The sequence below is a fragment of the Pogoniulus pusillus genome, chromosome 11 (genome assembly GCF_015220805.1).
Source record: "Pogoniulus pusillus isolate bPogPus1 chromosome 11, bPogPus1.pri, whole genome shotgun sequence".
Classification (NCBI taxonomy): domain Eukaryota; kingdom Metazoa; phylum Chordata; class Aves; order Piciformes; family Lybiidae; genus Pogoniulus; species Pogoniulus pusillus.
Window position 1 is genome coordinate 17,028,246 of NC_087274.1, and position 22,699 is coordinate 17,050,944.

At 47.7% G+C, this 22,699-nt stretch overlaps 1 long non-coding RNA gene across 1 annotated transcript; it reads left to right on the top strand.

Annotated features, from left to right (window-relative positions):
* The first annotated feature begins 4,926 nt into the window (after positions 1-4,926).
* Positions 4,927-16,479, top strand: LOC135179740 (uncharacterized). The gene is made up of 3 exons (XR_010304098.1): positions 4,927-5,010; positions 6,071-6,146; positions 16,403-16,479. It is a non-coding gene; the product is annotated as an uncharacterized LOC135179740 (long non-coding RNA).
* The last annotated feature ends 6,220 nt before the right edge of the window (positions 16,480-22,699 follow it).

The following is a 22,699-nucleotide window of genomic DNA, read 5'->3' on the forward strand; positions in this document are numbered from 1 at the left end:
AAGTGGTGGAGTCCCCATCCATGGAGGGGCTTAAAAGCCAAGGGGATGTGATGCTGTGGGACATGGTTTAGTCATGGACTTGGCAGTGTTGGGTTAATGATTGGCCTCAACCTTGGAGGTCTTTTCCAATCTTACTGATTCTGTGATCTGAACTTTGTGCTCTCCTGCTCATTACCAAGTGTGTCTCAATGGTTCCGATGGGGAAATTTATCTGGTGAGATCTTCTGGGAGGAATGTGGTGTAGGCAGCGGTGAGAATGTCATTCTCCCCCCCCACCTGCTGCTGGAGCCAAGTCAGAGCCTGAATTTGGCATGGCAAAATTGGAATGGTGCACTTTTTTTTTTTGTCCAGACTTGTTTAGAGGCACTTCGAGCTGAACTGGAATCCCATCCCAGGCTCCTTGTGCTGCCTGCCAAAATTTGCCATCATAAACAAGTTGCACAACCCTAAGACACTTTCAGGAGGTAGAGCAGGAGTCCTGCTCTCCTTTAGGTCCCTGCTGCTTTCAGGTGATGAGAAGGAGAGCAGAGCTGGTCTGATCTGTGCACTGGGAATATGCTCAGGATGTCTCCTGGGTTAATATTAAAAATTGAGAAGAAAAGCTCCACAAAGGTGTGCAAAGGCCAAAGTTCAAGGATTGCCTCATCTGAGCAACTTCCTGCCAAATGAAGGCATGTGCAAGAGTAACCAGATTTAGGTATTTAGATTTGGTTACTCATGAAAGGTGAGGAAGGAAGAGGAAGGATCACAGAACGAAAGCTGCTTTTGCAAAGGTCACTGGGATGAGCTGCCAAGTGCCTGACTCATTCTCCTCATTGGATTCAGGCAACAGTGACACAGGTTTCTGCAGATGTGCTGGGGCTAGTGTGGGTATTTGGTGCCTTTAGTGGAGTTTTGTGGCAGCAAGGTTCTTTGTCACCAACTTTAACCCTTCCCACCACCAATAAAATCTGCTGCTTGCTTCAGTACTTTCTATTCCATGATACATGAGCTCCTCAGGACTGGCTTCAGAGCAATGGGTGCCGTGGCTGCTGTGCTGAGCCAGGGGATGGGTCAGGTGAGGCAGGCACATGCTGCAGGCTTTCTGGCAGTCACTGCTTTCCACAGCCATCTATGTTAAAGGTAAGCACCAACCTAGACCTGAATTGAATTCATATGCCAGGCAGCATCACAGACTGGCGGAGGTTGGAAGTGACCTCTGGAGATCATCTAGTCCAACCCCCCTGCTGAAGCAGGTCACCCAGAGCAGGTTGTTCAGGATCACAGTGTTCAGGTGGGTTTGGAATCTTTTCAGAGATAGAAGCAAAGTAGTAATTGATACTCTCTCTATAGAAGAATTAGTAGGGAGAAGGTGTTGCATTCTAGGAGGCTGCAGGAGGTAGCCTTGGAGGGAGTTGCAGAGCCACATTCTGCCTCCCAAAAGGTTCCGTGAACTTACAGCTTCCTGCTTCATGATACCTCCAAAGCTAGATGGGAGAGCCCTGCATATATAAACTGCCTCATGCAAAGTGATCTTTCCTTCTTTCCCACCTCTTGCTGACAGTGAAATATTTGTGATGAATTCCAGCAGCATAAATCTCGGCTCAGGAACTCCAAAGTTTCTTGCTGCAGTTGCTTGCCAGTTGCCCAGGCTCCAGCCCTGGAGCAGGTCTCAGCTGTGAATTTCCTGCCCTGGGCTGCAGGATGCTCAGAGAATTCTTCATGGCACAGGGACAAACACACCATGACCTGATTTATGGGCTTGAGGGTCTGTTTCTACCCTCCGTGATCGGGCAGAAAATGAAGGGGAGTTAGTGTGAAGGGGAAGGAGTGTGTTCACGTGCCCAGAATGTCTCTGTGCTGATGGCCAAAATTCCTGAACATCCAGAATCAGATCGAGTTACCTTCAATAAGCCCCCACTGGCACAAAAATAAGCTGTGTACAGAAACACCACCATCTGAGGACACAATTCTTGGCTTGGATCCAGTTGGATTTTTCTCTTCCCCTTTCCTCCAGTGTGAAAGAAAAGCAATAAAACTTCAGCAAGTGCTGCTAAACTGAAGGACAACATCTCTGGTTTAGGAAGTCCCTGAGCAGCAGATAATGAGTCTGGAGAAATGTTTTGGGATGGGATCTTAGGATGTCTGTGTGTGTCTTACTCTTTTATGCTTTTCTTGTTGCTGGAAACTAACAGAGCAAGGGATGTGAGGTTATCCCATGGTTTCCACTCAAGTCCTTCATTTAGAAGTGAGGACACTAACTCGCTGTAGCTGATCCAGAAGGGAAGGTCAAAGAACCAATTTTCTGCAGAGTAAGTCCAGGCAGACCTGGGATCTCTCTGGAAGCTTAGTGTTGGGGGGGAGTATCTGTTTGTGTGCCCCTTCACCTGCCACCACCATGCCTATGCATATGGAAGGAGAGGTCTGTCTCTGTTGTTTGTCCTCTTGCTAGATGTTGACACTGAACATCACCTAATGATCTTCCAGGAACCTGGAGGACTGTCATGAGCTGACTTTGTTCCTCAAGAATCCTCTCAGCTGGCCTCTTTGCTGACAGTGAAGTTTTATTTCTTGAGTTGCCTACCTCCCAGGGCTCTGTGGGGTTGCCAGGCTGGGCTCCTTCCCAGCGTTACAGGCTCCAGGCTTTTCTTCTTGGTCCCAAGCTTTCCAGCATGGGTCTTGAGCAGCCCATACCAAGCACTCCCTTACTCCAGAAGGGTTTGGTTTTTTTCCTCTTATTTGCTCCAGGTCATACTGTGGGATTTTTGTTCATGAGCTGGGTCTATGGACATTGGATCCAGTCTTTCCCTGTGAACATGGAGCCAGTAGGTTCATTCCAGCTGGTCCTTCTAGAGCTGTGCAAATCACTGATTTCTTGGGTTTGGCCCAAGGAGCAGAGTGCTGACAATGTTCAGTGTGAGATGGAAGCATCTCTATTTGAGCTTAGTCTGCTTAAAGTCAAGTAAACTGGCCTCAAAGTGCAGCTCTAAGCAAAGGCATTTCTGGAGAGGGGAAAGAAAAAACAAGTAAAAAAAAGGAAAAAAAACCTAAATAAAACACTGATTCCTTGAAATATTTTCAAGCTTTTGGTGGAAACTATTCACTGAGTTTGCAAATAGTTTTGGTAGGCCCAAAACCCCACTTTTTTTTTTTCTTTCTTTCTTTTCCTTCAGTGAAGGAAATTCTTCATCCAAAAAACTCTCCCGTGCTGCGTCAGTCCTTGCAGAACTCACTGCCTGGTGTCGTCTGGGGGTCAAACCCAGCTGAGGGCTGCCTGCCTGCCTCCCTCCTCCACTGCTGCAGGCAGAGTCTGTCCCAGTGCTTGGTTTAACCATTCACCTTGGTCACATTGGACTCCTCCTGTTCCCTGCCAGCCTGAATATTGCAGCTGCTAATATTTGCTCAATGAATAGTTGAAATGTCCAGAGCAGACAACCGTCAAATGCAGAGCCCTCTTTTGTGGTTTGCTTCTGTGGCAGTATGAATTTCCTTTTCCTTTTTTTGCTTGACTTGTCTCTAGAAACCCCATAATAATCATGTTATTATCTCTTACTAACTGCTGAGGAATGTTGATGTAGGAAAGACCTGTGCTTTCTAGGCAGGTTAGACAGATTATAAACTTTTGCTTCCTTTTTCTGATCGTTTGGCCTTGGCTTAGTTCATCTGCTCCTTGTTTGGCCTCCAGATGACTTCTGGATTTCTTACTTGCATCTGGGCTATGCTGTTGCCCTCTGCCCCTCTCCCAGTACAGGCTGAGAGGTGATCTACTGGAGAGCAACCCTGTGGAGACTGACTTAGGGGTGCTGGTGGATAGCATCCATGGGGCAGCAATGTGCCCTTGTGGTTAAATGCCAATGGGATCCTGGGGGGCATTAAGAAGAGTGTGTCCAGCAGATCAAGGGAAGTTCTCCTCCCCCTCTGCTCTGCCCTGGTGAGAGCTCATCTTGAGGTCTGCCTTCAGTTTTGGGCTGCCCGGTTTCAGAGGGAGAGGGATCTGCTGGAGAGAGTCCAAGGGAGGGCTAAAAAGATGATGAGGGGACTGGAGCACTGCCTGGTGAGGAGAGGCTGAGAAACCTGGGGCTGCTTAGTCTGCAGAAGAGAAGACTGAGAGGGGATTTAATCAATGTTTGTAAACATCTGAGGGCTGGGGGTCAGGAGAGGGGGGACAGGCTCTGCTCACTTGCTCTGTGAGATAGGACAAGGAGCAATGGATGGAAGCTGCAGCACAGGAGGTTCCAGCTCAACACAAGGGGAACTTGTTGACTGGAAGGATCCCAGAGCACTGGCACAGGCTGCCCAGAGAGGTTGTGGAGTCTCCTTCTCTGGATCCTTTCAAGGCCTGTCTGCATGTGTTGCTGTGTGACCTGAGTTAGATTGTATGGTCCTGCTCTGGCAGGAGCTTGGACTCGGTGATCCCTTTAAGTTCCTTTCCACCCCTGACATCCTGTGAGTGATTAGCTGGGAATGTGCAGGTCCAGGCAGAAGAGCTAATATGGGGACAGCCAGGCAGAGACTGAGTGATCTTTGTTTGTGTCTGTGTTTTTATATGTTCCAGCAGAACGAGTGGGTAATACAGACATCACCATTATTTTCCTTTTCACAGCCAATAATCTAATTTCTCTCATTAAAATATTCCAATTAGTCTCAAACCAGCACAATGTGTTTGCCTGTGGGGTCTGATCTTCAAATCCTGTGTTTCTGGGTTGTGTATTTTTCATCAGTTGGGTGTCTTTAGGTTTTGATTAAGTCCCACCTGGCAGCATCTGTCTGTTTTCCTTGGACAGTGTTTCCTGGTCACTTTGGGGGAGGTGGCATTTCACAGCCTGGAGCAGAAAGTCCTTTGGGTGGTTCATAGCCCCTCTGCACTTGGTGCTGGATGCCCCTTTGTCAAACTGCCTTCTCCAAGCTAACCAAGCCACATTTCCTTTAAGGACTACCAGCCCCATCCCAGAAGGAACTCCCTGCATGCTGTGGTCATCCCATCCCTTTTGAGCAGTACCTTCCTGGAATCACTTCCAAAGTACAATGCAGGTAGGGCTCGTGATCCTGAGAGGGGCTGTGGGTTCGAGTGACAGAAATGGATTTGCTTCTGCTGGATCTGGAGTTGTGAAACTTAACTGAGCTTGCAGCTGCCAGTGGTGTGGCAGGGGTAGGTGGTCCTTAGATGGCATCCAGTGTCTGCCCATCTCCCTCATTTGCCCATATTATATTTGATTGTTAAGACCTTGTGCGTAAGTGGAGGTATTTTGGTGTCAAATCCAACCTCAAGCAGGTTTGGGAGTGGACTAGCCATGTGTGCCCTCCTGTGCAGAGGGTCTGGAGTTATCCTGGCAAGGCTTCAGGGCCAAAAGGAAGAATATACTTTAAGTGGGGTGGTGGAAGGAGACAGGAACTCTGTCTGTCCTCTTCCTTCTCTTCTTCTGTGTTCAAGCAAGCCTGGAGCTGCTTTTTTTCACATGTAGAGTCCCACAGAAAGGGAAGTCCAAGGAAGAGGAGAAGAAACCTATTTGTTTTGAGGAGAAACAGGCAGTTTGAATCCTGTTAGAGATGTATTTACACCACTTTCACCTGCAGCTGTAAGCACCTTGCCCTTGCAGTGATCTGCTTCAGTGAGGAAGGGCAAGGAGACTTTGCCAGCCCAGCCAGAGGCAGGATCTGCAGGGAGTGCAGATACAGGAGGTATGTGACTTCAAGACCAGAGCTGCCTTCTGTCTGGCCAGCTTGGCAGGGGGCCACTGCATCTCCATTTACACCCATTTATTCAAACCTGGCCATGGCTCAGCACTCCCTAACTTGCTTGAGGTGAAACTAATTCGGTGAAGCTTCAGAGCAATTATTCTGCAGGCTGCAGGAGGAATTTGCCCTCTGTTAAAAGGAGATTCATTGAGAGCTTTGAACAAATCTTCTGGATTTTGAAGAATGTTGGGTTTCCTTTCCTGGCTTTTTCACCATTGTTTTATTTTCCTCTCTCAATTTTGTTTTTGTTTCTAAAGGAATGGTAGGCTGAGGAAGGGGTGACCCAACTGTGCCATTTGCCACTTTTGATCTCACAGTAAAAAAAAAAAAAGGGAAATAAAAAAGTATTTTTCAGGGGAACAGAGCATCTCTCTCAGATGCCTGGAGAAGAGGAGCCTGAGAGGGGAACTTCTCCTTCCTGGGCTGCCCAGGTTGGTGGTGGAGTCACTGTCCCTGGAGGTGTTCAAGAAAAGACAGGATGAGGCATTTAGTGCCATGGTCTAGATGACTGGATTGGGCTGGGTGCTAGGTTGGACTGGATGATCCTGGAGATCTCTTCCAACCTGGTTGATTCTATGATTCTCAATGCTGATCAATAGCTAAAGGGCAAGGGTCAAGAGGATAGGGACACTTGGCAGTGACATCCATTGGCAGGACAAGGTGCAATGGGAATACAGGAAGCTCCATCTGAACAGGAGGAAAAACCTTTGCTGTGAGGCAGGTGGGGGCCTGCACCAGGCTGCTCAGAGAGGCTGAGGAGTCTCCTCTGCAGAGATTCTAACCCCCCCCAGACATTGTGACCCTGGGCAGTCTGCTGTAGGGTGCCCTGCTTTGGCGAGGGGCTTGGACTTAGTCAGTCCCCAGAGGTCCCTTCCAACCCATACCATGCTGGGAGTTTTTGTATGATGGTTGCAGAAGGAATCACAGCTCTCATTGCAGAACTGCTATGGTTTATTTTCAGCAGCAGCCCTACCTAACTGAGGGAATCTCTGATCTGAAATCCTCTTGCTTGATGTCTCTTTTTCTTATTGTTAATTTGGTCACTTCTTTCCCTTTGTCAGGTCCCCACCTCTCACTACAACAGTGTCCTGCCTGCAGGTATTGTCTGCACTCTCTGCAGTCCCCAGGGGCCTGATTTATGAAATAGCCTGAAATGTGGCAGTCATATCTTAATGAACTTAAGCAGTTCCAAATTCTTAATGTTTTTTTTTAAATGCTAAACATTCCTAAAACCTCCCAAAATGGGATGCAAAGAAACTTGTGACCTTCCCTCTGAAATCTGCATTTGGAGGCAGTTTCTCCTGCCTCCAACGTTACGAGCATAAGATAAACTCCCAACCATCATCCCAATCCATAAATCAGAGAGGATTTAGTTGGAGAGCAAACTCTCTTTTGGGTGGGAATTTAATTTTCTGTGGAAAACTTTGGTGGCAGCCAAAGAAAATCCTCCATAAAATATGGTACTGGTTTTCTTCAGGCTCCTATTTTCTCCGTGGGGTGAGGCATTCAGCCAGGTCATCTTCCACAGTGCAAGGGGCAGAGGCATCCTGTGAATTCCTGCTTGCTGAGCACTGACAGATGTAACCTGGTATGAACTTCCCCTTTGCTATGTGAGGTAGACAGAAGTCTGAGGGTCTGGGGAAAAGTAAGAAAGTGCTTTTTTGTTGGTTTGGGGTTTTTCCTTTTTTTGGAATGCTGTGTGACTTCACATATGGAATGGACTACTGGAGAGGCTCTGAAGGAGGCTGCAAAGATGCTGAGGGGACTGCAGGGTCTCTGTGAGGAGGAAAGGCTGAGGGGTGACTAAATTAACAATAAGAAAAAGAGATGTCAAAAAAGAGGATTTCAAATCCAAGGCTGGAGGTGTTTAGCCTAGAGAAGAGCAGTCTGAGAGTCTCGGTGCTCTGCAAGAGGATGGGGACAGACTCTGTTCAGTGGTGCCCAGTGACAGGACAAGAGGGAGCGAACCCAGGAGGCTCCATCTAAGCATGACAAAGAAACCACTTTACTGTGAGGGTGCAGAGCAAGGGAGCAGGCTGCCCAAAGAGGTTTAGAAGTTCCACTTGAATGTTGTGATCCTGAGCAAACTGCTGTGGGTGACCTTGCTTTAGCTGGGAGATTGGACCAAACATGATCCTGAGCAACCTGCTCTGGGTGGCCCTGCTTTAGCTGGGAGATTGGAGTAAACATGATCCTGAACAATCTGATCTGAGTGAGCCTGCTTCAGCAGGGGGATTGGACTAGACGATTTTTGTCCCCTTGTACTTGGCTCTGGTGAGGGCATGCCTTGAGAATTGTGTTCAGTTTTGGGCACTGTGACACAGGAGAGATGTGGAGGTGCTGGAGCAGGTCCAGAGGAGAGCAACGAAGCTGGGGAAGGGCCTGGAGAGTAAATCTCATGAGGAGCAACTGAAGGAGCTGGACATGGGTAGTTAGAAAAAGTGGAGGCTGAGGGGAGATCTCATTGCTGTCTACAGCTACCTGAAGGGACGTTGTGGAGAGGCTGCTGCTGGACTCTTCTCACAAGTAATTGGAGACAGAACAAGGGGGAATGGCCTCAAGCTGAAGAGGTGTATATTGGACATTAGGAATTTTTTTTTTTTCATGGAGAGAGTGGTCAGGGACTGGAATGAGCTACCCAGGGAGGAAGTGGAGTCATCCAGCCTGGATGTGTTTAAGGGTTGTATGGATGTGGTGCTTAGGGCTATGGTTTAAGGTGAATCTTGTAAGGTTCTAGGTTGGACTTGGTGATCTTGAGGGACTTTGCCAATCTGGATGTTTCTGTGTGATTCTGTGATCTCCAGAAGCTCCTTTCAACCCTCACAATGTTAGGATTCCATTAAAGGGAAGGAAATACAATCATTCCCATCCAGAGCAAGCAATGCTCTCCTGAGATAAAAGAGAAAAATCTTTCATCTCTCTTCCTCCAAAGCCCAGACTGCTTCTTTGGGTGCCTACAGAGCAACTAAACCATCTCTTCTTGACGTGACTGGATCTGAAAATGGTGGGTGAGTTTGCTAGCTGGAAGTTAAATGAAAGTAAGTAGGTTGTGTCCTTGCTCTCAACCCCTCCTGGCAACCTCCATACATTTGAAACCCACAGGCTGAAAACCACGTTTGTAACTTATCCTTTTCTGAGCTATTTTAGTAGCTAACGTTATTAGTGTTAGCATAATTAGAGGCATTCCAGCTCAGTAATGGATTCCATTCTGGGAGACAGGAGTGTGCTTAGCCCTGGGCTTCAGTCAGCTAGAGTTTCCCCAGCTGAAGGGAAGCTGAAGATCCAAACTTCCTTGGGGTGAAGAATTTTATTTGTGTTCCAAAGTCTTGTCTATCCCAATTTCCCTTCAGGATTTCCACTGTTTCTGACAATGCTGTGGCCTCTGAGTTTGTAGCCTGGCCTATAGAATCATAGAATTGGTTGTTTGGAAGAGATCTTTAGGACCACCAAGTCAAACTACTAACTCAGCACTGCCAGCTCACTGCTGAACCTTGTCCCTCAGCACCGCATCTGCACAGCTTTTCACTCCTGCCAAGGATGGACATTCTACCTCTTCCTTGTGCAGCCTCTTTCTAGGGCTATATAAATATCCAGTCTCAATCTCCCTTGCAGTCCTGCTTGGTAAGACCTTTGCAAGGGATGAGGTCACAGAATCCTAGAATCAGTCAGGGTTGAAAGGGACCACAAGGATCATTCAGTTCCAATCCCCCTGCCGTGCCCAGGGACACCTCACACTAGATCAGGCTGGCCAGAGCCTCATCCAGCCTGGCCTGAAACGCCTCCAGGGATGAGGCTGCAACCACCTCCCTGGGAAACCTGTTCCAGGCTCCCACCACTCTCATGCTCAACAACTTCTTCCTAACATCCACTCTGAATCTACCCATTTCCAGCTTTGTTCCATTCTCCCCAGTCCTGTCACTACCTGACAGCCTCAAAAATCCCTCCCCAGCTTTTTTGTAGTCCACTTAAGATACTGAAAGGCCACAATAAGATCACCTGGGAGCCTTCTCTTCTCCAGACTGAACAGCCCAAACTCCCTCAGTCTCTCCTCACAGCAGATCAGCTCCATCCCTCTGCTCATCCTCATGGCCCTTCTCTGGACACCTTCCAGCACCTCCATAACCCTCTTTTACCAGGGGCTCCAGAACTGGATGCAATACCCTAGGTGGGGGTCTCAGCAGTGCAGAGCAGAGGGGGGTACGTGATGGTAGTCAATAGTGTGACCTCAGCTAGGAAGCCTGTAGATCCTTATTGCAGCAATGTGGGCAACAGTGAGGCCCTGGCACAAAAACTAGTCTGATGTGCACAAAGCAGAGCTGTGGTCTGCTCCCTTCTGCCTTGGTGGTGGAATGACTCAATCCAACCCTAGCAGAGCTTCTCCTTCATGGTGGGTTACTAACAGGGAGGTTCTGATGGATTTATTTAGCACTGTATTGCTGAGGCAAAGCTTTCCTCCAGTTCATGCTGACAGAGGCTCTGGGGGTGCTGAGTTACCCCTCTACTTGTGAGGCAAGCACTGAAGGAGCTGAACTGGGATCAGTGTTCTGGTGCTGGGGACTTTGTCTGCAGCCCCTGGGAACGGCGCAGGGCTGCTTGCAGTGCAGGCTCCCAGCTGGAGACAGCTTCACCAGCTTGGAGGGAGATGGTTTGGGTTGGGTTTTTTTTCCTTCCCAGCTCACAGCTTTGCCAAGCAGAAGGTAAAGTCATGAGAAGGATTGGAGGGGGTAAGCAGGGTGGGAGGGAGCTCTGCCTCTAACCAGTTCCACCTGTTCCTGTGCACACAGACTTGCTCTAATTTCGGCCCATCTGTATTTTTACTTTATGCTCTGCCTCACAGTCTCCTCCAAAAGGTTTTTTAAATTACTTTCCCAGCCTCCTCCTTGCAGGGAGAGCAGCTGATTAGTGGCTCCCCCTATTTAATTTTCCTATCTAGACTAATTATTTCTCTTGATGGTCTATTTATCAGGCTAGTTTCCCTTCTGGGCTGTTCTGCTCTGTGATGCTTTTCCAAAGAGGGGAGGAAGGGCAAATAAAAAACAGACAAGCAAAGTAGATGCAACTCCATCTACATTCTTTCTTATTACAGTGAATACTAAGTTCTTGGGCCACTCTTCTCCACAAAGGATCCCATCTGCCCTTTAATTCCAGTGGTTTCTCTTTCTTTCATTGGCCATTCCCTGTGTATCTGCATAGCCTGGAATTCAGTGCTGCATTACCTACCACTCTAGAGGACTACAAGGTCTTGGTTCTGCTGAAATGTCTGGTCTCACAGATTTATGTCACGTTCCTGTGGTGGTCACCAATGCCTCAGGTCCACCAAACATAGAATCATAGAATGGTTTAGGTTGGAAAGGACCTCAAAGAGGTCCAGTTTCATTCCCCTGTCACAGGCAGTGACACAAACTCTTGTAATGAAACAAGGTCCCTACTATGGATTTCCTATCCAGAGAGTAGGCTGTTTCAAGACTCTCTCTTCCCAAGTTGTATCTAGTGACTAAGTTACCCAAACAACCTCTTCTTTCCTTAACATTTTCCAGCTTTACAGATACACATCCCAAAGCAGAAGATTTTGCACCCAGTAATGGGTTTTACACCCATGCTCTGTCACATGGCAGTTGAGTTTGGTACACTGATCCTATCTGGGAAGAATGGGGCCCAAAATAGGGTCTCTTTCTTCCTAGGTGACTCTGATGCCTCAACAGAGCCAGAGTATGAAGGTCTTTTTCTGTGTTATGAAGAGCCAAACTCCTGGAGATGAGTATTAAATCAGAGTCCTTTAGGTAGCAAGTTCCTCTGGCTTGTAACATGTATCCCAAAGCCTTGCTTAGTAAAGCAAAAGTCTTTCTCCCCTGTTCCTGGCATGTTCCAATGTCATGGCTTCTTGGAACCAGTTACCAAATGCCAGTATTCTTCATGCATCATCTGTACTGTCAAGACGAGGACTCTAAGGCTGGAAATTGTCCTGGCTGCTGGGAAGCCACTGAGCCATCCCTGGTGTGGTCAGGCAGAGACCACTCAGCAGTTGTACTCAAGGAGAAGGGGAGGATGTCCAGACTGGGGAAGTCTATGGAGCACAAGAAGCTGCCTGTGCTGCCCTTGACTGAGAATATCATAAATAACTCAAGGAAGGTGGACAGGAATTCCCAGGACCAGTGTGATTCCAGAGATAATTTTTCTTCAGGTAGTTTTCCTGGCCCTCCATAGGCAGTTTAGAGCAGGGGTTGGGATAGAAAGGCTCTAATTGCTCAGACAACTTCCAGCTGTATGAACAAGGACTTGTTCAAGAAAAGACTGGATGAGGCACTTAGTGCCATGGTCTAGATGACTGGATAGGGCTGGGTGCTAGGTTGGACTGGATGATCTTGGGGGTCTCTTCCAACCTGGTTGATTCTATGATTCAAAGACAGCTTTGGGTGTTGGACAAGATGACTTTTAAAGGTCCCTTCCAACCCAGAACACTCTGTGATTCCTTATCCAAAATACTTGGTCACACATTAGATGTACTTCACTTGCTCAGGAGCCTTCCAGTCCCTTCTGCAAGGGATGTGCCTGGGCTAGTGATGCAGCTTTGCTTTCCCCTAGGCCAGCTCTGTGCTGGATATTGGATGAAGCTGAAGGAGTAAAGCCAGAATGCATGATTTTGTGAAGCAGCTTTTTCTGACCTCCACTGACCTTCAGGAGGTGCTCCTGTGAAACAAGTCATTTTAATTCTGATGGCCCCAGACTATGAACTCCCCTACCCTGGCATTTAACACTGACTTCATTTTTCAAGGAGGAGTGGAATTGTGATCTCCTAAAGGCACAGCCCTGGACTTGATCTTAGAAATCTCTCTGAACCAAACCAGCTCTGCGATTCTTTGCACTGTTTGGCTTGGCTTTAATTTACTGCAGGTAACAGTAATGACCAAAAGGAGGTAGGTCCTTGTGCCACCAGTATCACAAAATCACAGAAACATTCAGCTTGGCAAAGCCCCTCAGGATCACCAAGTCCCACCTAGAGCCCTACTCTACAAGACTCACCTTAAACCATATCCCTAAGCACCACATCCAAACCAACCTTAAACACATCCACAGTGTCCCTTCAGCTAGTTGTAGAAAGCAATGGGGTCTCCCCTCAGCCTCTTCTTTTTCAAGCTACCCATCCCCAGCTCCCTCAGTTGCTCCTGATAGGTTTTATTCTCCAGGCTCTTCACCTAACCCAGTAGTTAGGCTGGGGAATGCCTTTTGATAAGGTAGTGTAGAGGCTTTAAGTTCAGCTGGGCTTCTAAAGCAGCTCCGCCAGCTCCTGGCAGGTATTCACGTGTGGTGTCTCCACCCTTGGAAGTGTTGAAGACTCAGATGTACAAGCCATGAACAACCTGATCTAATGAGACCTCTTTTTAGGTTGAATGTTAGGAAGCACTTCCTCATGGAAGGGGTAATCAGCACCTCCCTGGGCAGTCCATTCCAGTGTCTACAGTCACTGTCCCTGGAGGTGTTTAAGGAAAGCTTGGCCCTTAATGCCATGGTCTGGTTGATGTGATGGTGTTAGGTGCACTTGATGAGCCCAGAGGTCTATTCCAGCCTCAATAATTCTGTGATTCTGTGAGCAGGAGATGGCTCAGGTAACATAAAGACAACCTTCTGTAGAACACTGGGAAAGTGTTCTGGAGAGGTTTGCTCCAGGACTGACTTTTGTTTTTAAAGCTTCTCCTCCTTAATTCCTTGGGCTTTGCCTACTATCAGGGACAAGGTACAGGGTGAGAGAGTCACCTGGTGGACTCAGTTTGGTGTTTGTACTGCTCTGGAATTGTACTTGGCAAGTGTTGCTGGTTGTCAAAGAGTTTGTTCCATTAAATTGATGAACAGGATAACTTAAGGAGGCCTACAAGAAAGCTGGGGAGGGACTTGTTAGGCTGTCAGGTAGTGACAGGATGGGGAGAATGGAACAAAGCTGGAAATGGGTAGATTCAGAGTGGATGTTAGGAAGAAGTTGTTCAGCATGAGGGTGGTGAGAGCCTGGAGCAGGTTTCCCAGGGAGGTGGTGGCAGCCTCATCCCTGGAGGTGTTTAAGGCCAGGCTGGATGAGGCTCTGGCCAGCCTGATCTAGTGTGAGGTGTCCCTGTCTGTGGCAGGAGGGTTGGAACTGGCTGATCCTTGTGGTTCCTTCCAAAGCTGACTGATTCTACTTAAAGCAGATCTCTTTAGGGTGATTAAGGGTGTATATTTAAAGACAGACACTGCAGCATGACTCTGGAGATTTCTTGGATTTGTATCTCTTTATTCCTGTTTTTGGGGCAATATGTGGAAATCTCTGTGTTTTTCCAGAGCTGTTTAAGCCAGCCAAACCCAGTCCTCCAGTGAACTAAACAGCCAGTTATGGTGTCTGAAGTTTGTCTTTGTTTCCCCAGCTCTATCCCACTTTCCAGTTCCTCTTTTTGGAAAGGTGTAAATTTTTTTTTTTTTTTTTTTTTTTTTTTTTTTTTTGTCCCTGGAATGAGAAAAATTGGCCTCAGATAATAAGGTGTAGCTCTACATTTACTTGATTTATGGTCATGGCAATGTCTTTCAGAGCTCCATCCTCCAAGGTCATCCACATTGAACATCTACAACCCTCTTTCCAGAGGCAGATGCTTATGCTGCAAGATCTGGGCTGTAGAGATGAGTCTAGTGGCATTGCATGAGGCAGCTCAGCTCTGAGGATGGTGACATCTGCTCTCTTGCCTTTCTGTTTCCTAGGCAGTCTGGAAAATGGTCCTCTTTGGAAGGAGGTTGCTCAATGTGCATAGGCAGCAATTCAGCCACAAGTTAACTTCTCTTTTCAGCCTGGAAAGGAATGCCAAGCTGGCACCTGGCCTGGTCATTAAAGACATGAGAAATTAAGATTCATAGACTCATAGAACAATTCAGGTTGGGAAGCACATCTGGAGGTCATCTAGCACAAACACTGCCCAAACCAGGCCTAATAGATCAGGTTGCTCAGGCTCTTTTCCAGTTGAGTCTGGAATGTCTTCAAAGATGGAGTTGGTTCCACTTTCATGAAAGTATTCCAGCAACTGACCACTGTCATGGTAAAACTGGAGAAGTCCTTAAATCTGTATCTCTTGCCCTATCAATGTGACCCTCTGAGAAGCATGGCCCCATCTTTTGTGTGCCTTCAGATCAGGTAGCTGTTGGCAACAGCAGGCTCTTGCCTGCTCTGTCCAAGGAATCACAGAGTGGTATGGTTGGGAGGGAGCAGTTAAAGATGATCTAATTTCCCTTCTCTGGGCAGACATTTCACCGGGTCAGGCTGCTCACAGCCCTGTCCAACCTGACTTTGAACACATCCACACCTTTTCTGAGCACCCTGTGTCCTACCACCCTCACAGTGAAAGATTTCTTCTTTATATCTGATCTCCTGGATCTAAATCTGTCCTCTTGAAGTTAAAACTGCTACTTCTTGTTCTGCACTGCAGGCTCTGGTAAAAAGTTTGCTCCATCCTTCTCCTTAAATGCTCTTTGAGTACTGAAATGCAGAAATAATGTCCTCCTGAACCAGACTTGGTTCTCTCAACCTCCCCTCATAGTGCAAATATTCCAGACCTCCAACCACCTTGGGTCCTCCCTCCACTATGTCCTTATCTTTCTTGCACTCAGGAGTCCCACACTGGTGATAGTTTTCCATCTGTGGGCTCTCAAGTGCCAAATGAAGGGAAAGGGATATATCCTTGGACCTGCTGCCATTAATCTAGCCCAGGATGCAGATCCTATAGGAACAGGGTTGGAATTGACACTGACTGGATTGCCTTGAAAAAATAAGTGCTATGTCTGCAGGAGTTTAAGGGACAGGAACTGTTTGCACACACAACTTTATTGCTTACAATCTCTGCTGTACCTTCAGCTCAGAGTGAGGTTCAGGAAATTGTGGGGCAGCTCCAGCTCTTGCTTTGGATTCTTTGTGAATTAAGGAATCATAGAATCACAGGATGACAGGGGTTGGAAGGGAAGTCAAAAGATCATCTGATCCAGCCCCCTCCCTGCCAGAGCAGGATCACCCAGAGCAGATCACCCTGGAATGCATCCAAATGGTTCTTGAGTAGCTCCAGAGAGGGAGACTCCACAACCTCCCTGGGCAGCCTGTGCCAGTGCTCTGTTACCCTCACAGGGAAAAAAATTTTCCTCAGGTTCACATGGAACCTCCTATGCCTCAACTTCCACCCATTGCCTCTTGTCCTGTCCTTGGGCATCACCAAGAAGAGGCTGGCTCCAGCCTCCTGGCACTCACCCTGCACATATTTATAACCATGAATCAGGTCACCCCTTAGTCTTCTCCACTCCAAGCCCCAGCTCCCTCGGGGTCTCCTCATAAGGAATCATAGAATCATAGAATCAAACAGGTTGGAAGAGACCTCCAAGATCATCCAGTCCAACCTATCACCCAGCCCTAACCAATTAACTAGACCATGGCACGATGTTCAACTTCCTTAATCATCTCTCTTGTTTTTTCTGCAGTGTGTGATCAATATTCCTTTGCCTTTTTTTGTTTGGTCTGTGAAGATTTTGAGTATGTAGAGCAGGAGTCCTGCTTCAACTGGGGGAATCCAGATGTGAGCATGGCTGAAGGCATGAGCACAGTGCTTTCCACTGGGATGTCTTTGGCATCCACTGGGATGTCTTTGAGGCTTTACCTCATATATTGCATTGTGTTTTGGGCCTTTCCCTACAGGAAAGTCATGGAGGTGCTGTTGTGTGTCCAAAGAAGAGCAATAAAGCTGGTGCAGGATCCAGAGCAGGCTTTCCAGGGCAGTGATGGAGTTCCCACTGCTGGAGGGATTTAAAAGCTGTGTCAATGTGGTGCTGAAGGCCATGGTTTAGTGGTGACTTGGCAGTGCTGGGGTAATGGTTGAACTGAATGAGCTTAGAAGTCTCTTCCAATCAAACCAATTCTATGGCTGCTGCATGCAGTAGATGCAACCAGCACTGTTTGGTTGTGTGGCACACAAGGACGTGGCTGTTGAGCAGGCTGCATGGGTCTGAAAGCATGGAGTCACAGTCACAAAATGGGAGTCAGCCTGAGCCTTCCTGGAAAAATAGTCGACTTTTTGTTTAGCCATAAAAAAACCCTATCCAACAACCTCTTTTGTTCCGGAAACCTCTGGGCATATTAAGCGAAACCAGATACTTGAGGGTGGGGGTGTTGGGGGAACGAGGCATACAGGAAAGCAATCAAAATCTACTGGAGGAATTTCTCCTTTCTGGAAGAACATAAACCAGTACCAGAATGTAAACAACCCGCCATATGTAACTTGTAAATCAGGAGTGAAAAAGAACGAGCTCCCAGCAGGCCATTGTGAAGGGTTGGCTGTTGAGTCCTTTTGATTTTTGTTCTTCTTGTTTGATTTAATTTTGAATTTGTCATTCTTTTCCCTCCTCTTCCTGCTCCCCCAAGATGAACCACAAGCCCAACTCGCAGAGCTTGGCCTCCTAAGTGGTGCTTGAAATAGTCGCAGCGCATTAACTTCGGAGTGGCTGCAGCACAGGGTTGAACCAGTGCTGGCAATGGCTCCGCCTCGGCTCCTGCCGGCAGCATGGGTTGGCTGGGACAAGGCTGGATTCTGTTCCCAATATTGTCAGTCACCTGTGCTCGCTGCTGTGTGAGATGGATTGTTGGCTCCACAGAATGGTAGGAGCTGGATGACCTCTAGAGATCAGCAATGTGCCCTTGTGGCCCAGAAGGCCAATGGAATGATAGAACGTCAGGGGCTGGAAGGGACCCCAAAAGATCATCTGGTCCAACCTCCCTGTCAGAACAGGATCACCTACAGCAGATCACACTGGAATGCAACCAGGCAGGTTTTGAATATCTCCTGTGTCCAGCAGATTGTGTGACATTCTCCTCCCCCTCTGCTCTGCCCTGGCGAGACCTCCTCTTGAGTACTGCCTTCAGTTTGGGGCTCCCCACTTGAAGAGGGACAGGGATCTGCTGCAGAGAGTCCAAGGGAAAGCTACAAGGAGGATTAGGGGACTGGAGCACTGCCTGATGAGGAGAGGCTGAGGGACTTGGGGATGCTTAGTCTGGAGAAGAGAAGACTGAGAAGGGATTTAATCAATGTTTATAAATAGCTGAGGGCTGGGAGTCAGGAGGGGGGGACAGGCTCTGCTCTCTGATCCCTGGGATAGGACAAGGAGCAATGGATGGAAGCTGCAGCACAGGAGGTTCCAGCTCAACACAAGGGGGAAGTTGTTGACTGTAAGGGTCCCAGAGCGCTGGCACAGGCTGCCCAGAGAGGTTGTGGAGTCTCCTTCTGTGGAGCCTTTCAAGGCCTGTCTGGATGTGTTCCTGTATGACCTGGGCTAGATTGCATGGTGCTGCTCTGGCAGGGCGATTGGGCTCGATGATCTCTTTGTGTCCCTTCCGACCCCTGACATCCTGTGATCCAGTCCAACACTCTTGCCAAAAGCAGGCTCATCCAGACCAGCTTGCCTAGGATTGCAATGTACAGGTGGATCTGGAATGTTTCCTGAGAAGGAGACTCCACAACTTTTCTGGGCAGCCTGCTCCAGCAACCTCACAGCAAAGTTGATAGTTGTGTCCTGATGTAACCTCCTGAATTTCAGTTTGTGCCACTGTTCCTTGTCCTTGTCACTGGGCACCACTGAGAAGAGTCTGGCCCCATCCTCCTAACACTCACTGTTTAGCTCTCAAGGCATTGAGCAGACCCTCTCTGGGGCTGGTTTTCTCCAGGCTCAACACCATCAGGTGTCTCGGCCTTTTCTCCTCATGTCCAACCTTGAGCATCTTGAGGCCATCTTCTCTTCTAACGTTTGTTACTCGAGAGAATGGAGCCTGAAGCTGAGTCCTGCCCAGCCAGAGGGGTTTGGCTGAATAAGGGGGATCTATCTGAGATACCTTTGTTCACCAATCCATTTCTGAGGTTGGAGAATAGGAAATTTCCAGAAAAGCTTTTAAAATATATATATATATGAAAAAGAATACTACAAAGTGCAGTGAAGTTGCACGAGATCAGCTGTACCTGTTCTGTTTAGCACCTTGATAGGAGAGAGGCTCTGATCCACGAGACAGGCTCTGATCTTTGGGCATGACACTAATAGGAATGAAACAAGAGCAACGTTCTGACTTTTTAATGTCTGCAAAGAGCAAACTGGATTTACAATCATGGTGCTCTGAAGACAAAAGCTGAAAGAGAAAATTCCTTTTTTCCCCACTTCTCTTCTGCCTTCAAAAGAACAAAGCAACTCTCAGTGTTTGTTGTTTGTGGAAATGGGGGAACCAAGAGGCAAACTCAGCTTCTGGGACACTTAGGGACTTCACCTCATATCCATTTCAAAGATACCTCCCTGTAGCTGAGCTTGCAAGTAGGGTTTAGCCAGGGCACAGGGCTGGTTTGCATGATTTAATCTCTGCCCCTAGAACAGGGCATTTGGAGTAATCTCTTCAGGTAGGATTAGCACCAATCCCTTCTGCTGTCAGCTGCTGCACTGCTGAGAAGGTGGTTACAGCTCTGGAAATTCCCCCCTGTACCACACCAGCCTGTGTGGAGGACCACAACCAGCTCAAGGCAATTCTTAAGCTTCAAACAGATTTGGAAAGACTTTCTCAGAGCTTTCTCTGCCTTTTATCATGACAGCTCCAGTATGTGGTGGTCCTGATGAGGTTGTGCCTGAGATGGGGTGTGCAGCAGAGTGGTGAGGGGCTCATAGACTTGTGTTAGGGAGTGTTTAGAAGGTTTGTTTGCCTTTTGGAGGCTGCTGCCACAGCAGCCTGTGGCAAGCTGCAGATCACAGAAATGTGCAGGTTGGCAAAGTCCCTCAAGATCACCAAGTTCAACCTAGAACCCTACAAGATTCACCTTAAACTATATCCCAAAGCACCACATCCATACAACCCTTAAACACATCCAGGCTGGGTGACTCTACCACCTCCCTGGGTAGCTCATTTCAGGTCCAGACCACTCTCTCCATGAAAAACTTTTTCTTCATGTCCAATCTAAACCTCCCCAGCCTCAGCTTGAGGCCATTCCCCTTGTTTTATCTCCAATTACTTGTGAGAAAAGTCCAGCAGCAGCCTCTCCACAATGTCCCTTCAGGTAGCTGTAGACAGCAATGAGATCTCCACTCAGCCTCATCTTACTCAAACTAAATGAAACCCAAGAACCATAGATTATTTTTTGTTGTTGTTGGGAAAGACATTTAAGCTGATTTTTTAACTTCTTATTATTTTAGGTCCCTTCCAAACCATTTTCTGATGAAAAGTGCCTGGGACTGTTCTCTGGTCCTGAAGCCTACAGGCACAGGGCATCCAATGCCCACACTATTGGCTTCTCTTGTCCTCCAAAATGAAGTGGCTGCATTCTGGCTCTTGGGGGTGGTCCTTGGGCTCAGGCTAGGTCCTGTTATGTCATACACAGGAAAGTTTCTTTCCTATGAGAGTGCTGGAGTCCTGGAGCAGGCTGCCCAGAGAGATTCTGGGGAGGGATTTTTTAGGAAGTCAGGTAGTGATAGGGGAAAATGACACAGAGCTAGAAATAGGTAGCTTCAGGCTGGATGTTAGGAAGAAACTCTTCAGCATGAGGGTGGTGAGAGCCTGCAAAAAGTTGTCCAGGGAGGTGGTGGAAGCCTCATATCTGGAGGTGTTTAAGGCCAGGCTGGATGAAGCTCTGGACAGCCTGATCTAGTGTGAGGTGTCTCTGCCCATGGCAGAGGGGTTGCCACTGGATGAGTGGTGCCTTCCAGCCCTCACTGATTCTATGGTTCTGGAGTGTCCTTCTCTGGAGAAGTTCCAAACCCACCTGGACATTGTGATCCTGGTCACCCTGCTGTAGGTTACCCTCCTTTAGCAGCAGTGTTAGATTAGATGTGCTCTAGAGGTGCCTCCCAACCCCACCATCCTAGGAAGCAAAGTCAGAGGATGCAACAAGGTGCCTTGTTGTGCCATGGTGAGTGTTGGGACCTGGCTTTCATTTCCTGACAGATCCATTCAGGCAGTGCAGCTGCAAGAGGGAACAAAAAAGCCACCACTGTCTGTTCTCTTATTGACACAGATGTATTTCTTAGTTGTGAGCTGGCAGAGGCAAGCCAGCACCTCTTCTTGGGGGAATATTACCATTTTTGTGGGCTTTTTTGTTTCTTGGGTCAGGCCTTTGGCTGATCTGAGTCAGAGAAGCGTTTCCAATGCCAGGAAATCATGCTGGTTTCTACCAGTTGGGATTCTGGCCAAGTAGCTCTCTGTCAGCTTGTGTTTGGGAGTGGTGGTAATGAGCAGCTTTGAGGGTGTATTTCAGCTGCTAAAGGTGTTAAAAAACAAAAGACAAAGTATTGGCTTATAGCATCCTCTCTCTGGAGTGTCCAGATCCTGATCTCATGTAAAGACAGCAGTAAAAGAGTGATCTTGCAGTGTAGGTGAGACATACACAGAGAGAGCTCACATCCAAAGGAGTCCCAGGACTCACCTCAGACGTTCAGCTTCTCCCCACCAGCCCTAGTGGTCCTCAAGCCTGGCAGTCCTTACCTAACAGGACCTGAGCTCTGAACCTGGCCTTGCCCTGCTCCTCACCAAGGAAATGCCCAGTACTATGCCATGGGCTGCTACCAGCTGTGACATCTACTTGTCATCTGTCTCAACAGAGCAGCCAAGGATGTGGGGCACAGCATCTCCTCTAAGGCAGCCAGGTACATCTGACATGGGAGTCTCTGAAGGATGTGGTGCTTAGGGGTATGGTTTAAGCTGAATCTTGTGGAATAGAGTTGTAGGTTGGACTTGGTGATCCTGAGGGCCTTTTCTAACCTGGATGATTCTGTGATCTACAGGATGATTAGGAGCAAAACTGGTGTTGAAAGCCATGTGAGCTACGGACATTTCTTTAGGGTGCTGGTATCTGATTCTGTGCAACCAAAAGCAGTGAGAAATGCCTGCAGAGGTACAGGCCCTGGAAACACATACTGAGTGCTACAGAAATGACTCCAAGAGAGAGCTCTGAAATAGGTGACCGGATAATCTCTGATGGTTAATGATCTCCTAGAAGATCTGAGACCCTAAACACTCTTCACCTAAGAACACATGAAACACCAGACCCATTATCTAGCATCATAGCTAATACTAGTTTGGAATATGTAGAAATGCTCAGAAAAACAGAGATCTTTCTTCAGTGTTGCTGGAGCTGGAGGTAGAGCTGCATGTTGCTATCAGTGTGCTGAGGATGATAAAGGGTGATGTTAAGGAGAAGCTCTTCATCACGAGGATGGTGAGAGCCTGGAACAGCTTGCCCAGGGATGTGGTGGAAGCCTCATCCTTGGAGGTGTTTGAGGCCAGGCTGGATGAGGCTCTGGCCAGCCTGATTTAGTGTGAGATGTCCCTGGTCATGGCAGGGGGGTTGGAATTAGACAATCCTTGTGTTCCTTTCCATCCTGACTAATTCTATGAGGTCTCACTTGCATCGGGACCAATGGGTTTGAGAAGATTTGGTGGGTTCCATTCTATCTGGATGCTGGGCAGAGATGAACATCTAGTCCTAAGGCACAGAGGAAAACACAGCAGGACTTTTGTTTTCAACGTTCCTCCAGTTCAGCCCTGAGGTGTAATTCTGAGATGCAGTTGAAGGCTGTGAAAGTTCTGATCTGTTTTCAACAAGATTTCACATATTTTCATGAAAAAGAAGTGTCCAGCTCTTAACTGCTTTTACAGATGAGACCTGAAGGATCAAATACATTTGTCAGATACTTTCCTTTGTCTCAGATAGTTAAGAGTAAGGAGAGAACAGTGGTATTTGGAATTGTAACAATTAAGCTCTGACTTTCCTATGCTGTGTGTGTAATTTTCATACCATTATGAAGACTCAGATTTCAGATGTGCAGAACTGTAGCAGGAACAACACTCACAGTTATGATTTCCTGAAGCAGGGCAGAGATATGAAGTTGTTATGGTGTCTGCAGAGTCTTGCTTGCCTTAACGGAGTGGTTTCAAAAGACTTTTCTCTGGAGGTCTTTGGCCATCACTGGCACTGCT